We start from the raw sequence: 16,301 nt of genomic DNA, 5'->3' as shown, positions 1-16,301 counted from the left end.
CGTGGCGGCTCCTCGGAACGCAGCCTGGCCTGAACTTCCGAGGATCCCCTTGATTTTCTCATACTGTTAGAGAGGATATAGTTTTTAAAGATATTGGTGGAGAAACTATATTGTAATGAGGTCGGGGAAGGCAAAGATCGCGTCAATCTATTTTTTAAATATAATCCCTCTGTTTGTGTCCCGCAGACTCCCTAGTAAATAGTTTGTATTCAGTAGCTTTCGTGGAATTGAGACGAGGCACTAAATAGCAGGTAGATATAAAATGTAAAGGAGTGATGGAGGAGAAACTCCTTGATTGTATATCACTCAAAGTGTATTATCTCAAATCTGAAGCCAGCTCCGTGAGAGTTGGGATGGCGATTTTTACAAGTGTAGCAGCCTGAGGATAAGTGACCTTTTCAGAGTCTAGGAACAGCAAACAATTGGGCCTTGTTAGGTAAGCAAAGAACAGGTTCCCGAGAGAATTCTGTGCTGTGTGATGAAGACTTTCGTCTTTACTCTGTAGAGGATGGAGAGCCATGAAGAGTCTTAGGGAATACTGTTGAAGCTGGGTGGGGAGAGACTGAGGCAAGGGAACAAATCAGAAGGCTCTCATAGTGACCCATGTGGGAGATGAAATTCAGCTAGTTAGCGTGGAGAGTAAAGTGCGTTTTTGAAGATCATTTAGAATTTAAATGATCTTCTAGATAAAGTGCTCATTTATGGATAAAATAATAATAATTTGAGTGAGCAGCTACATAATGGTACCATCAACTGAAATAGAAAATAGAGAGGAAGAGGAGGTGTTAGGGGTAGAAAGATGAGTTTTGTATTGGACACCTTGTTTGTTTGACTAAGTTTAACTGCGATTCTACTGTTTGGAGGGGAGTAAAGCCTGTTTTTAATGTGCAGCAGAATGAACCAGGGCTTTGGTTCATCCAGGGAATTGGAAGGTCGCTGGAGACTCACGTCCTAGCTATGATAATTGAGTGATCTTGAGCACATCTCTACAACTACATTTGCTACATTTTTTTAAGTCTCCTCAACAGTATCTGTCTTTTTCCAATACTGTAATCAGTAGCCACACGTGATTATTGAGCACTTGAATGTTGCATGGAATTGAGATGTGCTATAAGTGAAGAAAATACACACCAAAAAATTCATACTAAAAAACGTAAAATATCTCATTAATAATATGTACCACATAATGACATTTAGGCCAACAATGGACCAAATATATGAGGGTGGTCCCATAAGATTATAATGGAGCTGAAAAATCCCTATCATATAGTGACAGCACATTACTCACGTGTTTGTGGAGATGCTGGTGGAAACGAACCTACTGCATTGCCAGTTGTATAAAAGCATAGCACACACTATTATGTACAGTATATAATACTTGATAATGATAATAAAGGACTATGTTGCTGGTTTATATATTTAGTATACTATACCTTTTATTGTCATTAAATTAAATTAATTAATTAATTTATTTTTGAGACAGAGTCTCACTGTGTCGCCCAGGCTGGAGTGCAGTGCCATGATCTCAGCTCACTGCAACCTCCGCCTCCTGGGTTCAAGTGATTCTCCTGCCTCAGCCTCCCGAGTAGCTGGGATTACAGGCCCTTGCCACCACGACGGGCTAATAATTTTTTTTTTTTTTTTTTTTTGCGACAGAGTTTTGTTCTTGTTGCCCAGGCTGGAGTGCGATGGCAGGATTTCGGCTCACTGCAACCTCTGCCTCCTAGGTTCAAGCAATTCTCCTCCCTCAGCCTCCTGAGTAGCTGGAATTACAGGCACCCACCACCACTCCCGGCTAATTTTTGTATTTTTAGTAGAGACGGGGTTTCACCATGTTGGCCAGGCTGGTCTCGAACTCCTGACCTCAAGTGATCTGCTTGCCTCGGCCTCCCAAAGTGCTGAGATGACAGGCATGAAACACTATGCCCAGCCTTATTGTTATTTTAGAGTATACTACTACTTATTAAAAAAAAAAAGCTAACTGTAAAACAGCATCAGGTAGGTTCTTTAGGAGGTATTCCAGAAGAAGGCGTTGTTATCATAGGAGATGACAGCTCCACGTGTGACATTGCCCCTGAAGGCCTTCCAGTAGGACAAGATATAGAGGTGGAGGATGGTGATATTGATGATCCTGACCCTGTGTAGGCTTACTAGGCTAATGTGTGTTTTTGTGTCTTGTTAACAAAAAAGTTTCAAAAGTAAAAGGAATTTTTTTTAATAGGAAAAAGCTTATAGAATAAGGATATAAAGCAAAAATATTGGCTGGGCACAGTGGCTCACATCTCTAATCCTAGCACTTTGGGAGGCTGAGGCAGGAGGAGTTCAAAACCACCCTGGGCAACATATTTATAAGAAATAAAAATATTTATTTAAAAAAAGAAAAATATTTTTATACAACTGTGCTGTTTGTGTGTGTGGTTTTATTTATTTATTTTTTTTGAGATGGAGTTTCGCTCTTGTCACCCAGGCTGGAGTGCAATGGCACGATCTCAGTCCACTGCATCCTCTGCCTCCCAGGTTCAAGTGATTCTCCTGCCTCAGCCTCACAAGTAGCTGGGATGACAGGTGCCCACCACCACGCCCGGATAATTTTTTTATACTGTTAGTAGAGACGGGGTTTCTCCATGTTGGCCAAGCTGGTCTTGAACTCCTGACCTCAGGTGATCTGCCCGCCTCAGCCTCCCAAAGTGCTGGGATTACAGGCGTGAGCCACCGTGCCCAGCTAAGCTTTTTAATTTTTAAAATACTTGATTCTTTTGTAATAACCTTTAGTTTAAAACACAAACAGGGCCCATCGCAGTGGCTCACACCTGTAATCCCAGCACTTTGGAAGGCCGAGGCGGGTGGATCACCTGAGGTCAAGAGTTCGAGAGCAGCCTGGCCAACATGGTGAAACTCCATCTCTACTAAAAATACAAAAATTAGTCAGGCATGGTGGCATGCGCCTGTAATCCTAGCTACTCAGGAGGCTGAGGCAGGAGAATCTCTTGAACCTGGGAGGCAGAGGTTGCAGTGAACTGAGATTACGCCACTGCACTGCAGCCTAGGCGACAGAGTGAGACTGTCTCAAAGAAAAAAAACAGAAAAAAAAGAAAGAAAAATTAAAAAGCTTATAAAGTAAAAAAGTAAACAGTAAGCTAAGGTTAATTTATTATTGAAAAAAGAAGAAATTTTTAAAGTAAATTTATTGTTGCCTAAGTGTACACTTTATAAAGTCCAGAGTAAGGCAGAATAATGTGCTAGGCCTTCATATTCACACACCACTCACTCACTGACCCACCCAGAGCAACTTCTAGTCCTGTAAGCTTCATTCATGGTAAGTGCCCTATGTGGTGTGGTGTACCATTTTCTTTTCTTTTTTTTTTTTTTTTTTTGAGACGGAGTTTCAGTCTTGTTGCCCAGACTGGAGTGCAATGGCGTGATCACAGCTCACCACAACCTCTGCTTCCCAGGTTCAAGCGATTCTCCTGCCTCAGCCTCCCCAGTAGCTGGGATTACAGACATGCACCACCACGCCCTGCTAATTTTGTATGTTTAGTAGAGACGGGGTTTCTCCATGTTGGTCAGGCTGGTCTCAAACTCCCAACCTCAGGTGATCCACCCACCTCGGACCATTTTCTTTTATACCTTTGTGTGTGTGTGTGTGTGTGTGTGTGTGTGTGTGTGTGTGCACGCTGTACTTTGCTTATGTTTAGAGACACAAATACTTACCATTGTGTTACAGTTGCCTACAGCATTCAGTATAGTAACATGCTGTATGGGTTTATAGCCTAGGAGCAATAGGCTATACCATATAGCTTAGGTATATAGTCAGCCATATCATTTAGGTTTTGTAAGTACACTATGATATTCCCATCACAAAATCACTTTATGATGCATTTCTCAGAAGGTATCCTGTTGTTAAACGACTCATGACTATCCTATCTTTATGTTATTTATTGAAATGATTTTTTTTGGATATGTTCTGTCAAATAAAATATATTAAAGTTCATCTCACCTGTTTATTTTTACTTTTTTGAAAATGTGGTGACTAGAAAATATAAAACTGCATGTTTGGCTTACACTATATTTCTGTTAGAGTGCACTGCCTTAGATTTCAAACCTACATGTAGAGGGTGGCATCTGTGCCATACGCTCAGTGCCTAGAACAGTGCTGGGCACATAGTAGATACTCAACAAATATTTGTGAATAATGAATGAAACTCATGAGAGAATGGAATGAATGAATAAAACTCTGGAAGTGATAAGATCCCTTAGAAGGATGTTTATTATATCATAACAATATTTGATATAAACTTGCAAAGACTCAGGCTCTAAATGATTTTTGCTTGATGAGAGCTCCCTGAACCCCCTGATTCTCTCTGATTCAGGTCCCCTGCTGTGAAATAGAACTAGGTACAAAAGAAATGGAACTAGGTACGAAAGCTGGCAGTTGCATTTCTTTAGAAAAGTGGGAACTGGCTGGGTGTGGTGGCTCACGCCTGTAATCCCAGCACTTTGGGAGGCCGAGGTGGGCGGATCACAAGGTCAGGAGTTCGAGACCAGTCTGACCAACATGGTGAAAGCCTATCTCTACTAAAAATACAAAAATTAGCCAGGTGGTGGCATGCACCTGTAATCCTAGCTACTCAGGAGGCTGAGGCAGAAGAATCGCTTGTACCTGGGAGGCGGAGGTTGCAATGAGCCGAGATCGCGCCACTGCACTCCAGCCTGGGAGACAGAGTGAGACTCCTGTCTCAAAAAAAAAAGAAAAGTGGGAACTGCTCTACCAAGGAGAATGAGGCAAAGTGTGGTGGGAAGAGCAGGGCTTTGGATTCGCACAGACAGGTTTGAATTATGTTCCACTACCAGCTGTCTGTAACTTTCATCTATTTTGTTAACTTTCCGGGTCTCAGTTTTCACCATGAAATGGGGATAGTTTTACATTTAGATCCCGGATCAATTTTGAGTTTATTTCTGTGAAGGGTGTAAGATCTGTCTAGATTCAATTTTTGCCATATGGATCCCTTGTTGATCTAACACCATTTTTGAAAAGACTTTTCTCATTTGTATTGCTTTTGGTCATTTGTCAAAATCATTGACTATATTTATGTGAGTCTGTCTGTGGGCTGTGTATTCCGGTCCATTGGTCTATTTGTGTTTTCTTTGACCAGTACCACACTGTCCTGATTCCTGTTGCTTTATAGCAAGTCTCAACTTAGATAATGTCAGTCCTCCAACTTTGTTCTCTTCCTCTAATATTGCATTGGCTATTCTGAATCTTTTGCTTTTTCACATAAGCTTTAGAATCAGTTTCTAAAGCCAATATCCACAAACTAACTTACTGGAATTTTGATTGAGATTGTATTGAATATACAGATTACACTGGAAAGAACTGACATCTTGACAATATTGAGTATTTGTATCCATGAACATGGAATATTTATTGATTAGTTTGTCTTTGATTTCTTTTATTAGAGTTTTGTAGTTTTCCTCATATACCTCTTGTACATATTGTATTAGATTTATGCTTAAGTATTTCATTTTTGGGTTGGTGGTGAAATGAGGATAAAAATAACTCTTGGGATTGTAGGTGCCAATTAAATGAGATGACTGATGTCAACTTGCAAACTGCTTGGCACTTAGAGGCATTTCAATAAATGTACATTCTCCTGCACTACCAAGCCTGGATACATTCATACCATTACAGAGTGTAACCACTCAGTCATTGATTGGTCAGTCAAGTATTTATTGAGTGCCTACTCTGCATCAGGCACATTTCCAGGAGTGTAATACAGTAGCAAAACAAAGCAGACAAAAATCCAGCCCTCATGGAGCAAACTAGTGTGGGAGATCAATAACAAACAGGGAAGTAAAATGCATAAGGTGTAAGAAGTGAGTGGGTGCCATGGAGAAGAAGAAAGCAGAGGAGGGTGGGACATGAGGGGCAGGGGCAGGGCGGCAGTTTTAAATAGAGGTCAGAAAGGCCTCACTGACAAGTAACAACTGAGAAAAGATTTGAAGAAATGAGTCAGCCTCATGCAGATTGAGGGTAGAGGTAGCATTAGATAAAGGCCTGGAGGCCAAAAATGTGACTGTCCATTTAGGATGATAGCAAGGAGATCCATGTGGCTAGAGCAGCTGGAGTTAAGGTTGAGAAGAGCAGGGAGACAGATCTTGTAGGGTCTTGTAAGACATTGCAAAGACATTGGCTTTTATTCCAGGTGAGAAGGGAAGCTAGTGGATTGTACTGAGTAGAGAAGTCATGTGATCTAACTTAAGCTTTAACAGGCTCACTATCACTCTGGTTGTTGTGCAGAGAAGTTGGGAGATGAGTCAGGTAGCTATGGTAATAATCTAGGGGAGATATGAAGGCAGCTTGGGTGGTAACAGTGATAGTAAGAAATAACTGAGGCTTATAGACCCCTAGGGGAACTGTGGATGGGCTCAGGGGTGTCCTTGAATTTCCTGAAATTTTATATAAACATTTGTGTGCATGCGCATTTTTGGTGAAGAGCTTTTATGGAGTCTCAAACCAGTTTTATGATCCAAACAAGAACTAAGTTGGGTGGTGAATAATCAGGATATCTCATGCTTGTTCCTAGCTATTCAAAGTCCTCAATTAAGTTCTTTCCACAGACCTTGACTGTAAATCCTCTAGGGCATCTATCCTGTTTGTGAGCCTCTTAAGAGTTTTGACTATCTCCTTTAACACTGTTCTATCCCTGACTTCCAGTTAAGACTCATCAGAATTGTTACAAAGAAAAAGAGCCATAAGGAAATGGGTAGATTCTGTTCATGCTCTATGCTACTAACTGTGGTAGCTTGGGAGCCACAGGCAAGAATCGAGAAAAGGCTTGACACCTTCCTAGAGATAGTGAGGGGCACTTGTGAGGCTAGTCTGTTCTCTGTGGGTTCTCTTTTTTAATAAGCTGTGGTCTATGAATCACATAAATCCCAGCAGCAAGAGCTGATTTTATGGGTTGGTTTGCTTAATAGTCACACAATTAAAATAAGTTGTAAAAAACGGTGGTGGTATTTGCCAGGATAAATATTTAAAAGGGAACAGCTGTAGAAAGATATAATAATTCAAATCAGCTCATCGTTCTTCATTCTCAATAAAGGCTGCGGAGGTTGGTTCTTAACCAGGGGGGTTTCTTGGCCTCTCCTTTGAATATGTTGTGCTACAGCTGTCAGGTTGAGAAAGGCCAGAGCTGAGAGGAGTCATACTTGCCTTTGGGAGTAGCTGATCCATGACAGAGAGGTTCTGGGACGGGGTTAAGAAGAGAGGGTTGAGGTCACAGATGTGGTGTGAGGAAAACTCAAAGTTGCCACCATCTTCCTTGAACTCCTGGGTTGGGTTTTCTAGTGTGAAGTCCTGGTGGTTATGTTTTTCAGGAGACAAGTTAATAATTTTCAAAGGAAAATATATTTTATGAAGAGATGAGCCTATTTGGGAGGTAGACTTAAGTTCTCCTTTACAGGGCTCTGGGGCTGGTTGATAAGGTAGTTTTGATGATAGTTGGTTTTTTAGCTTTGGTGCAGTGGCAGAGGTTGAAGACTGGGCTGAACACTTTACCTCTCTTGTTCCTCCTGCCATTCCTGTATATGGGGAGAGCATCTACCCCTTTTCTTTCCTTCTCTAGATGTGCCACTTTAGCCCTCTTGAAGCATTCCTGACCACCCATGCTGCCACCTCCCCTGCCTACAGCTCCTGTCTTGGTCTTGGTGATGGATCCTCTTGGGAGGGTCCTTAGTACCCAGACATAGCCTAATACTCCAAGAGGATAAAACTAAGGCTCAGGGAGCAAACTGACCAGGTAGATATCACAGCTAATTGGTGGCAAAGTGGGACTCAGACCCTAGACTTTTGATTAGCCCTCTTTACACCGCGTATAACCAGTAGTTTAATATTTTGATCCCACCCAATTTCTTTTCTTTTTTTTTTTCTTGGAGATGCAGTCTTGCTGGAGTGCAGTGGTGCCATCTCGACTCACTGCAACCTCCACTTCCCAGGCTCAAACGATCCTCTCACCTCAGTCTCCCAAGTACCTGGGACCCACAGGCGCACGCCACCAAAACTGACTTTTTTATATTTTTCATAGAGACGCGGTTTCACCATATTGCCTTGGCTGGTTTGGAACTCCTGAGCTCAGGTGATCCATCTGCTTCTCCTCTCAAAGGCTTCGGCCTCTCAAAGTGCTGGGAGTGCACCACTACACCCGGCTAATTTTTATGTAGAGATGGCCTCTCGCCATGTTGCCCAGGCTGATCTTGAACTCCTGGCTTCAAGTGATTGTCCCGCCTCAGCCTCCCAAAGTGCTGACATTACAGGTGTGAACCACTGCACCTGGCCCCTGCCCAGTTTCTTATATACTATTTATAATACAACCAGATTGTAATTTCCTTGAAGATCAGGGCCACTTTTTCACTCATTTATTCAATAAGTATTGTTTGAGTGTCTTCTTTGTGCAGGCATTGAGTGAATAAGATAAACTCAGACTCTGCCTTCAGGGAGAGGTTGATATATACCTTTGAATTCCTTGCAGACCCTTGTACCATAGTGTACACTAAAGAAGTACTCAGTGAACACTGATTACCATTAATAAGTATTATTGAGGGCTTCTTATATGCCAGTGCTAAGCAATTTGTGTGTATGCATTTAATCTTCACAGTAAACTTGTCAGGCAGGATCTGTTATCAACAGATGAATAGGTTGACAGGTTATGTTATTGCTTCAAGCATTGGTTTTTGCCACTGCAGAACTACGTGAAGAATTTGTTTAACATACTGTTTCCGATGCCCCAACCTAGCCCCACTGACCTAGAATCTCCTTGAGTAGGTCAGCATAGGGCATTGGATATAGTTGGGTTAGGGAACCATTGTCTTTGAAATGGGCCCATTTGGACAGAGTAGGTGAGACAGCCCTTCATCCAGAACCTGCACACTGATGTCTGATGCTGCAAATGTTAGCCAGGTGTCCTCCTGCCCAAGTATCTATCTAAAACCTAAACTCTCTTTAACTTGGGTTTTAGCTGTGTTCTGTACTTTTCTATTTCTTAAAGAAATTTTTGGGTAATGGGTACAGGATGTTTGTTATATTATTTTCTGTACTTCCCTGTGCGCTTCTATTTCCTAAACTTTTTGAAAATTAAAATAAAAAGACATCAACCAAAAGAATATATCAGTTTCTGCTATGAGAGGTTTTCAAGTAGCTTCAAGGACTATTTGGAGGAGTAAAATTGAGTCTTTTTCTTGAGTGAATCTTGTGTTCTAAAATAGGAGGGCTTCTCTAGTTTTTCTTCCCTCTTATTTTGAGGAGTATAGAAGCTGTGGGCTGAAGAGCCAATCCATAACTGGAAAGAAAATCCAGATTAAAAGAAGGAATTTTTCATTTTTGTTCATCATCTCTATCTTTTCCCAGTTGAGGATGGTAAGTCTTTCCAAGAAACGAATGTGCTTTTTTCTCTTCCTTCCCACGCTGGATTTCTGCTTTCAGGCTGGAGTCTAAATTGCTTAGGATCACACGCAAGGTTCTTTCTAAATCTAGTACCAGTGGACTTCCTGTCCTATTTCTACCACATCCTTCCATGTACTTGAGGCGACAGTTTCCCCAGCACTGCATACTTTCCATGTCTGTGTGCCACTGTTAACCTTAGTCCACAATACTCATTCCCTCCTTCACTGCTTGGCACAGTCTTTCTCATCCTTCAATGCTGAGTGCAAATTTTGCCTCCTCAGAAGGCTTTCTGAACCCTCCTCCCAACAGTCAGTTGCTCCTCCGACACACTGCCCACTCAACACTTTGCACAAACATATTTTATCATATTATATTATAGTTAGTTGTAAACAGACCAGTAGATCTCAACTGGGGGCTACTCTTAGCTAACACGATGAGGTGATGGGGTTGTGACAGTGCCACTGGCATTTAGTGGGTAGAGGTCAGGGATGCTGCCAAACATCCTATGATGCACAGGACAGACCCCAGCCCAAATAATTATCCAGTCCCAAATGTCAATAGTGTAGAGGGAAGCCTGGTGCGGTGGCTCATGCTTGTAATCCCAGCACTTTGGGAGGCTGAGACAGGAGGATCACTTGAGTACAGAAGTTCAAGACCAGCCTTGGTAACAGGGAGACACTGTCCCTACCAAAAAAAGGGGGAAAAAATAGCTGAGTGTGGTGGCTCATGCCTGTAGTCCTAGCTTCTCAGGAAGCTAAGGCAGGAGGATCACTTGAGCCTGGGAGTTCAAGGCTGAGGTGAGCTATGATCACACCACTGCACTCCAGCCTGGGCGTCAGAGCGAGACCTTGTCTCAGAAAAACAACCAACCAACCAATCAAACAAACAAAAATAGTGATGGGGTTGAAAAGCCCTGATCTAGACTGAGATCCCTTTGTTCAGGGCCACATTTTATTCATCTTTGAATCCCTAGGAACTCTCATAGAGTAGGTTCTCAATAAATGTCAAATATACAAATGAGAGGGAGTGAATGGAAGCAAGTGGGTCTAAGCCACCTTGGGAAATAACTCTACTTAATCCAGTGCCTCTTCTACTTCTAAATTATCCCCAAAAGAGCAAAAGCATTTTCCCTCAGATACCCTCTGCGGATGGTCACATGGAGGAAGGGCAGTCTCCTAGAATACAGACACCATACAGTACAATAATAACAGGCAACACTTAGTGAGTGCTTACTATATGGCTCAGGTGCTATACTAAAAGCATTGACATGCGTTTAACTCATTTAATCTTAGGAGACAGGAACTATTACTCTCCTTGGATTATATTAATAGTTGAGGAAACTAAGAGTGAAGTAACTTGCCCAAGGTCACCTTGTCAAAAAGCGGTGGATCACAGGGCACTTTGTAACTGTTGTTTCCCATTGGGATTTCTGAGAACTGAAATCATCATTCTTCCTCCCATCAGAGACCACTAAGGAGTACACACTTTATTGCTGGCAAAATGGGGTAAGGCAGAGCATTGTGGGAGTGTGTGGAGAAAATCTGAGGATAACACCCTGCAACAAAGAGGACTTCCCAGCCTAGCAAGGGATTGTGAAAAGCACTGAACTCCTTTAACCTTGACAGCAAACTTCCCTCATCTTAATTCTTGCTATTTTGGGGATCCTGTCATGTTTTGCACATTTTATTATTAAATATAGAAAATATATTTGACTAGGAAATCAAGTTACATCTAGTCTTAGTGATTAACTTACTGAGTGACCTTGGACAAGTCATTAGACCTCTAAAATGGAGTGATAATAGTTGTTTCACTTTTGGTGGGGGGTGGTGAGATTAAAAAAACGGATGTAAAGTTTGGTGTATTAGTCTGTTCTCATGCTGCTGATAAAAACATACCCGAGACTGGGCAATTTACTAAAGAGAGGTTTAATGGACTTACAGTTCCACATGGCTGGGGAGGCCTCACAATCATGGTGGAAGACAAGGAGGAGCAAGTCACGTCTTACGTAAACGGCAGCAGGCAGAGACAGAACTTGTGTAGAGGAACTCCTCTCTTTAAAACCATCAGCTCTCCTGAGACTTATTCAGTATCACGAGAATAGCACAGGAAAGACTTGCCCCCTTGATTCAGTTACCTCCCACTGGGTGCCTCCCACAACACGTGGGAATTCAAGATGAGATTTGGATGGGGACACAGCCAAACCATATCAGTTGGTGAGTAAAAAATACTCTATGCAAGTATATATTAATATTAAATAATAATGATGCAGTGTAATAGTGGGAAGAACAAGGGCTTTGGGATTGTTGCCTTGAGTAAGCTGTTTCACTTCAGAGCCTCAGCTTCCTCATCTGTAAAATGAAGATTTCATAAACTTTACAGGGTTGTGAGGATGTGACATGGTGTATACCAAACCCTAGCATAGTACCACCCATATGGTAGGTATCCAGTCAATGGTAGCTATTATTAATAACCCGATCAGCTGGCTTGATTGATACTACCGTGTAACTACGCTTGGCAAAACAACAAGCAAACAAACAATACACAACAATGAAAACAACAAACACTACCATCATCAATCACTTCGTGTGGTCCTCCTTATTCCCCTAAAGATGATTCTTGGCTTCCCAGTGTGCTTGAAGCTCAACAAATGCTGCTAGCAAAATGGAGGTACAGCCAGATGGAGCTGGTTTCCTCCTCTGAGAGACTGGGGGTACTTACAGTGAAGGATGGCTGAGTGCATAGATGCACTCTGAAAGGTTTTGACTGCCAAGAGACAAGGGGTGAGCCAAATGAAATGGTGAGGGCTGAGCGTGGCTGGGGGTTGGTGAGTGCTTGTTGGCTTTGTGATCTTGCCCTGCCACTGAGTAACTTTCTTCCTTCTGGTATCAAGGCTGCCCAAGAGCTCCCGCTGACGTATGGAGGTCCCTCTTTGCCTATTTGGTGCCATGAGGAATTCCTGTCAGCTAACTGTGAAGGTGGCCCATTGCACCCTAGAGGCTGTTGTGTATACCTCCTTGCCCTGTTGTGTGCTCAGAATAGGTAAAGGCTTCATGTGCCAGAGAAGTAAGGAAGACACATAGTTGGAAAAAAGTACCTCAGCCCTCTGTTCAAGCTGCTAACTGGCTTTTATGCTGGTTCTGATTTCTGTAGTCAGCTTGATCTTTCTGCCACTTTCCCAAGCAACTTCCAGCTATGTGGGTGGTATTCATTCAACAGGTGTTTACCGAGCCCTATTATGTGTCTGACATTATTTTAGGTTGCAGCTAAGACAGACAAGATCCCTGCTCTCATGGAGTTTACATTCTAGTGGGGAGAGATGTTAACTTAGATACAAATAAACAAGCTAACTTAAGATAGTGATAAGTTTAGTGAATTCATAAAGTATTGCGAGTGATGGGTGGCTGTTTATGCCATCTGAGAAAGGGACTTTAGAGCTGAGAACTGACTGATTGAGAAGACTGCCATGCTATCTGAAGTCACATTCCAAGCAGAGAAAACCACAAGGGCACAAGCCCTGAGATGTCACATCTGAGGGCTAGAAAGCTAGCCAGTGAACTGGGACATAGAGAATTAAGGGGAAATGTGTAGTAGATGAAGTCAGAGAGGTATGTCACAAGGTGGGGGCCCACAGATCACACTCAGCCCACAGTGTTTTTGATATTTCACTAAAAAACAATCCTGACTTACAATTTCTCTTAAGTTAAAAAAAAAAAAAAAATTTGGGCCGGGTGTGGTGGCTCACGCCTGTAATCCCAGCACTTTGGGAGGCCGAGGAAAGTGGATCACAAGGTCAGGAGATGAGACCATCCTGGTTAACATGGTGAAACCCTGTCTCTACTAAAAATACAAAAAAATTAGCCAGGCATGGTGGCAGGCGCCTGTAGTCGCAGCTACTCAGGAGGCTAAGGCAGAATGGCATGAACCTGGGAGGTGGAGGTTGCAGTGAGCTGAGATTCTGCCACGGCACGACAGAGCGAGACTCTGTCTCAAAAAAAAAAAAAAAAACCACAAAAAACAAAAAAAACAAAATGGCCATGTCACTATGCCAGGCCATTATTCCTGAATAACAATTGCTTTCAACATACAGCAGTTATGCTCTCCTGTCCCCTTCCACGCCACTTTAATGGGGCTTACTGTCATCAGTTTGTAAGTAGTAGACATTTGAATTAGCAATCCCTGGGTACCATGTGGGCTTAATAAGGGCTTGGATTTCTTCCCCACCCCCCACCCCGCAGTGTGATGGAAGCATATAATGAATGGTTTTAAATGATAGAGTGACTTGATCTAAAATTTTAAGATCATTCTGACTACTTTGTGAGAATAGATTGTGATGAGGGTAGGGAGACAGGAAACAATGAATGAGATGTTGGTGGCTAGGGCCAGTGGAGAAAGAAGTGGACAGATTTTAGGCATATTTTAGAGGTGGAATGGACAGGACTTAACTAGTGCATTAGATTTGAGGGAAAGGAAAGAGAATGAATGATGGCCCCCAGAGTTTGTCTTGAGCATCTGGGTGGCTAGTGGTGCCATTTACTGAGACAAGTCTCAGTAAAATTTACTCAGTAAAGTTTACTGAGACAAGTTCTCAGTAAACCTGAGAACAGGTTTGAGAAGAAAATCAAAGCTCTGTTTGAGAGTTATTATATTTTGGACACCTACTAAACCTTGAAGTGGGATGTTAGGTAGGTACTTAGCCAAGCCAGAAGCTTAGGTGGAAGGCCAAGGTTGGAGATATAAATTGGGAATCTTCACTACATAGGTGATATTTAAACCCATAGGAAGGGATCAGATCACTGAGGGAGGAAATGTAGATATAAAATTGAATGCGAGGAGTTCTGGGATTTTTTTTTCCCCTGTTCAAACTTTTTTTTTTCTTTTGAGAGACAAAGTCTTGCTTTGTCGCCCAGGCTGGGGTGCACTGGTGTGATCTCAGCTCACTGCAACCTCTGACTCCCGGGTTCAAGCGATTCTCCCATCTCGGCTTCCCAAGTAGCTGGGACTACAGGCATGCACTGCCACGCCCAGCTAATTTTTGTATTCATTTATTTACTTATTTTTAGTAGAGATGGGGTTTCACTATATGTTGGCCAGGCTGGTCTCAAACTCCTGACCTCAGGTGATCCGCCTGCCTCGGTCTCCCAAAGTGCTGGGATTATAGGCGTGAGCTACCCAGCCCAGCCCTTGTTCAAATTTAAATCTTCTATACTCCTGGTATTATACAGGCTAATAGACTATTAGTTTGAAAAAGCAATCTAAGGTTATCTATCTAGTCATCATTCCTATGAATATTTACTCAAACCCCCGGCACAACATCTAGCCAAACAGCTAGCCAATTGGTGCTTGACAGGAAATACACTATTTCCATTAAGACCCTCCATTCTGTGTTCATCAGAATGAGTCCATGTCTTGCTGGACTCTCACCATACCCCTGTGAGGAATTACATATCTTCATTTTATAGTGGAGCAAACTAAGGCTCAGAGACATGACTTGGCCAAGCTCATTAAACCATTAAAAACTAGAGTGGAAACTTGAATGCAGGTCTTCTGTTCCATGGTTCTTGCATTACTACACACTAATCTAGTGATTGTTACTATTAAAGATTTTAGGCCTAAATTACATTTTCTTCTGCAATTTTAATTCCACAGCCTATTTTGTCCCCTGGTGTGTAAAAAGCAGTCATTACTTCCATCAATAAATGAAAATTTTAAGGCACTGGACACATATATATTTGAAGGCTAGTTGGATCAGCAGTTTTTTTTCTTCTTCCAAGTTAGGGGTATTGATTTAAATTGATAAGTGAAGTTGGGTGAGAGGATACCTTTATAGCCTTTACACTTCTATATTGTGATGACGGCTGAATTAGGGGGCATTCTAAAAAGAGAAGTGACTGGAAGGAGTTCTTGGGACCAATTCTTACAATTTAGGAACAATGATGGTATTCAGTCAAATGCCAAAACCTATTTGACTTAGCTCAGAGAAGGTATAATAATGGAGCTTTCCAATGTATAAGTGGATCAGAAAGATGCACTAGCTACAATAGCTGCTTACGCTGACCTCAAATTCAACAAGGACTCATTGAGCACTGATTATGGTCAGGGCCCCATTTCTACTGCTCTGGAATATAGAGCATAGGGAATCAGATTTTGAGGGCTTTTTGGCCTTCCTGAAAGCCCAATGGGGGTTCACATGAGTAGTAACACACACCTGGCACTTCTTAAGCACTTCTTTGACTGTGTTACAATTAAGGACTCAATCTACAAGGATAAATTGTTAACTTAGAAAGTTCAAATTCCTTAGAGCTTGGCATTCAAGGTCCTCCACATGTTCCTAATGTACCTTTTCAATCATAATTCCCACTGTTGCCAGGAGTGAACCCTCTGCTCTAGTTAAATTGGATGCTCACTACCTCCTGAGCATGTTTATCTTTTCACCTGGATACCTTACTCTTTAGCTCTATGCTGTTCTTTATAGTAGCCACTAGTCACATATGGCTATTGAGTACTTGAAATGTGGCCAGTCTAAACTGAGATGTGCTGTTAGATACACCTAGATTTCAAAAATGTAGTAAAAATAATCAATTTTTAAATATTAATTACATATTGGAACATTAATATTCTGGACATAGATGAAATAAAACACATTAAAACTACTTTCACTTCTTTTTACTTTGGCTACTAGAAAATGTAAAATTTATGTATGGCTTGCATTATATTTTTTTTACTTTTTGAGACAGGGTCACACTCTGTCACCCATGTGGGAGTGCAGTGGCACAATCACAGCTCACTGCAACCTCCACCTCCCCTGGCACAGGTGATCCTCCCACCTCAGCATCCCAAGCAGCTGGTACTACAGGTGAATGCC

General features: G+C 42.0%; 1 protein-coding gene across 4 annotated transcripts in view; it reads left to right on the top strand.

The window, feature by feature from the left end:
* Positions 1 to 16,301, top strand: part of CCT6B (chaperonin containing TCP1 subunit 6B) — a 57,132-nt gene that overhangs the window by 703 nt on the left and 40,128 nt on the right. The gene's annotated exons all lie outside the window — the stretch shown is intronic.

Source organism: Pongo abelii, chromosome 19 (genome assembly GCF_028885655.2).
Source record: "Pongo abelii isolate AG06213 chromosome 19, NHGRI_mPonAbe1-v2.0_pri, whole genome shotgun sequence".
Taxonomy (NCBI): Eukaryota; Metazoa; Chordata; class Mammalia; order Primates; family Hominidae; genus Pongo; species Pongo abelii.
This window is presented reverse-complemented; position numbering and strand designations above follow the sequence as displayed.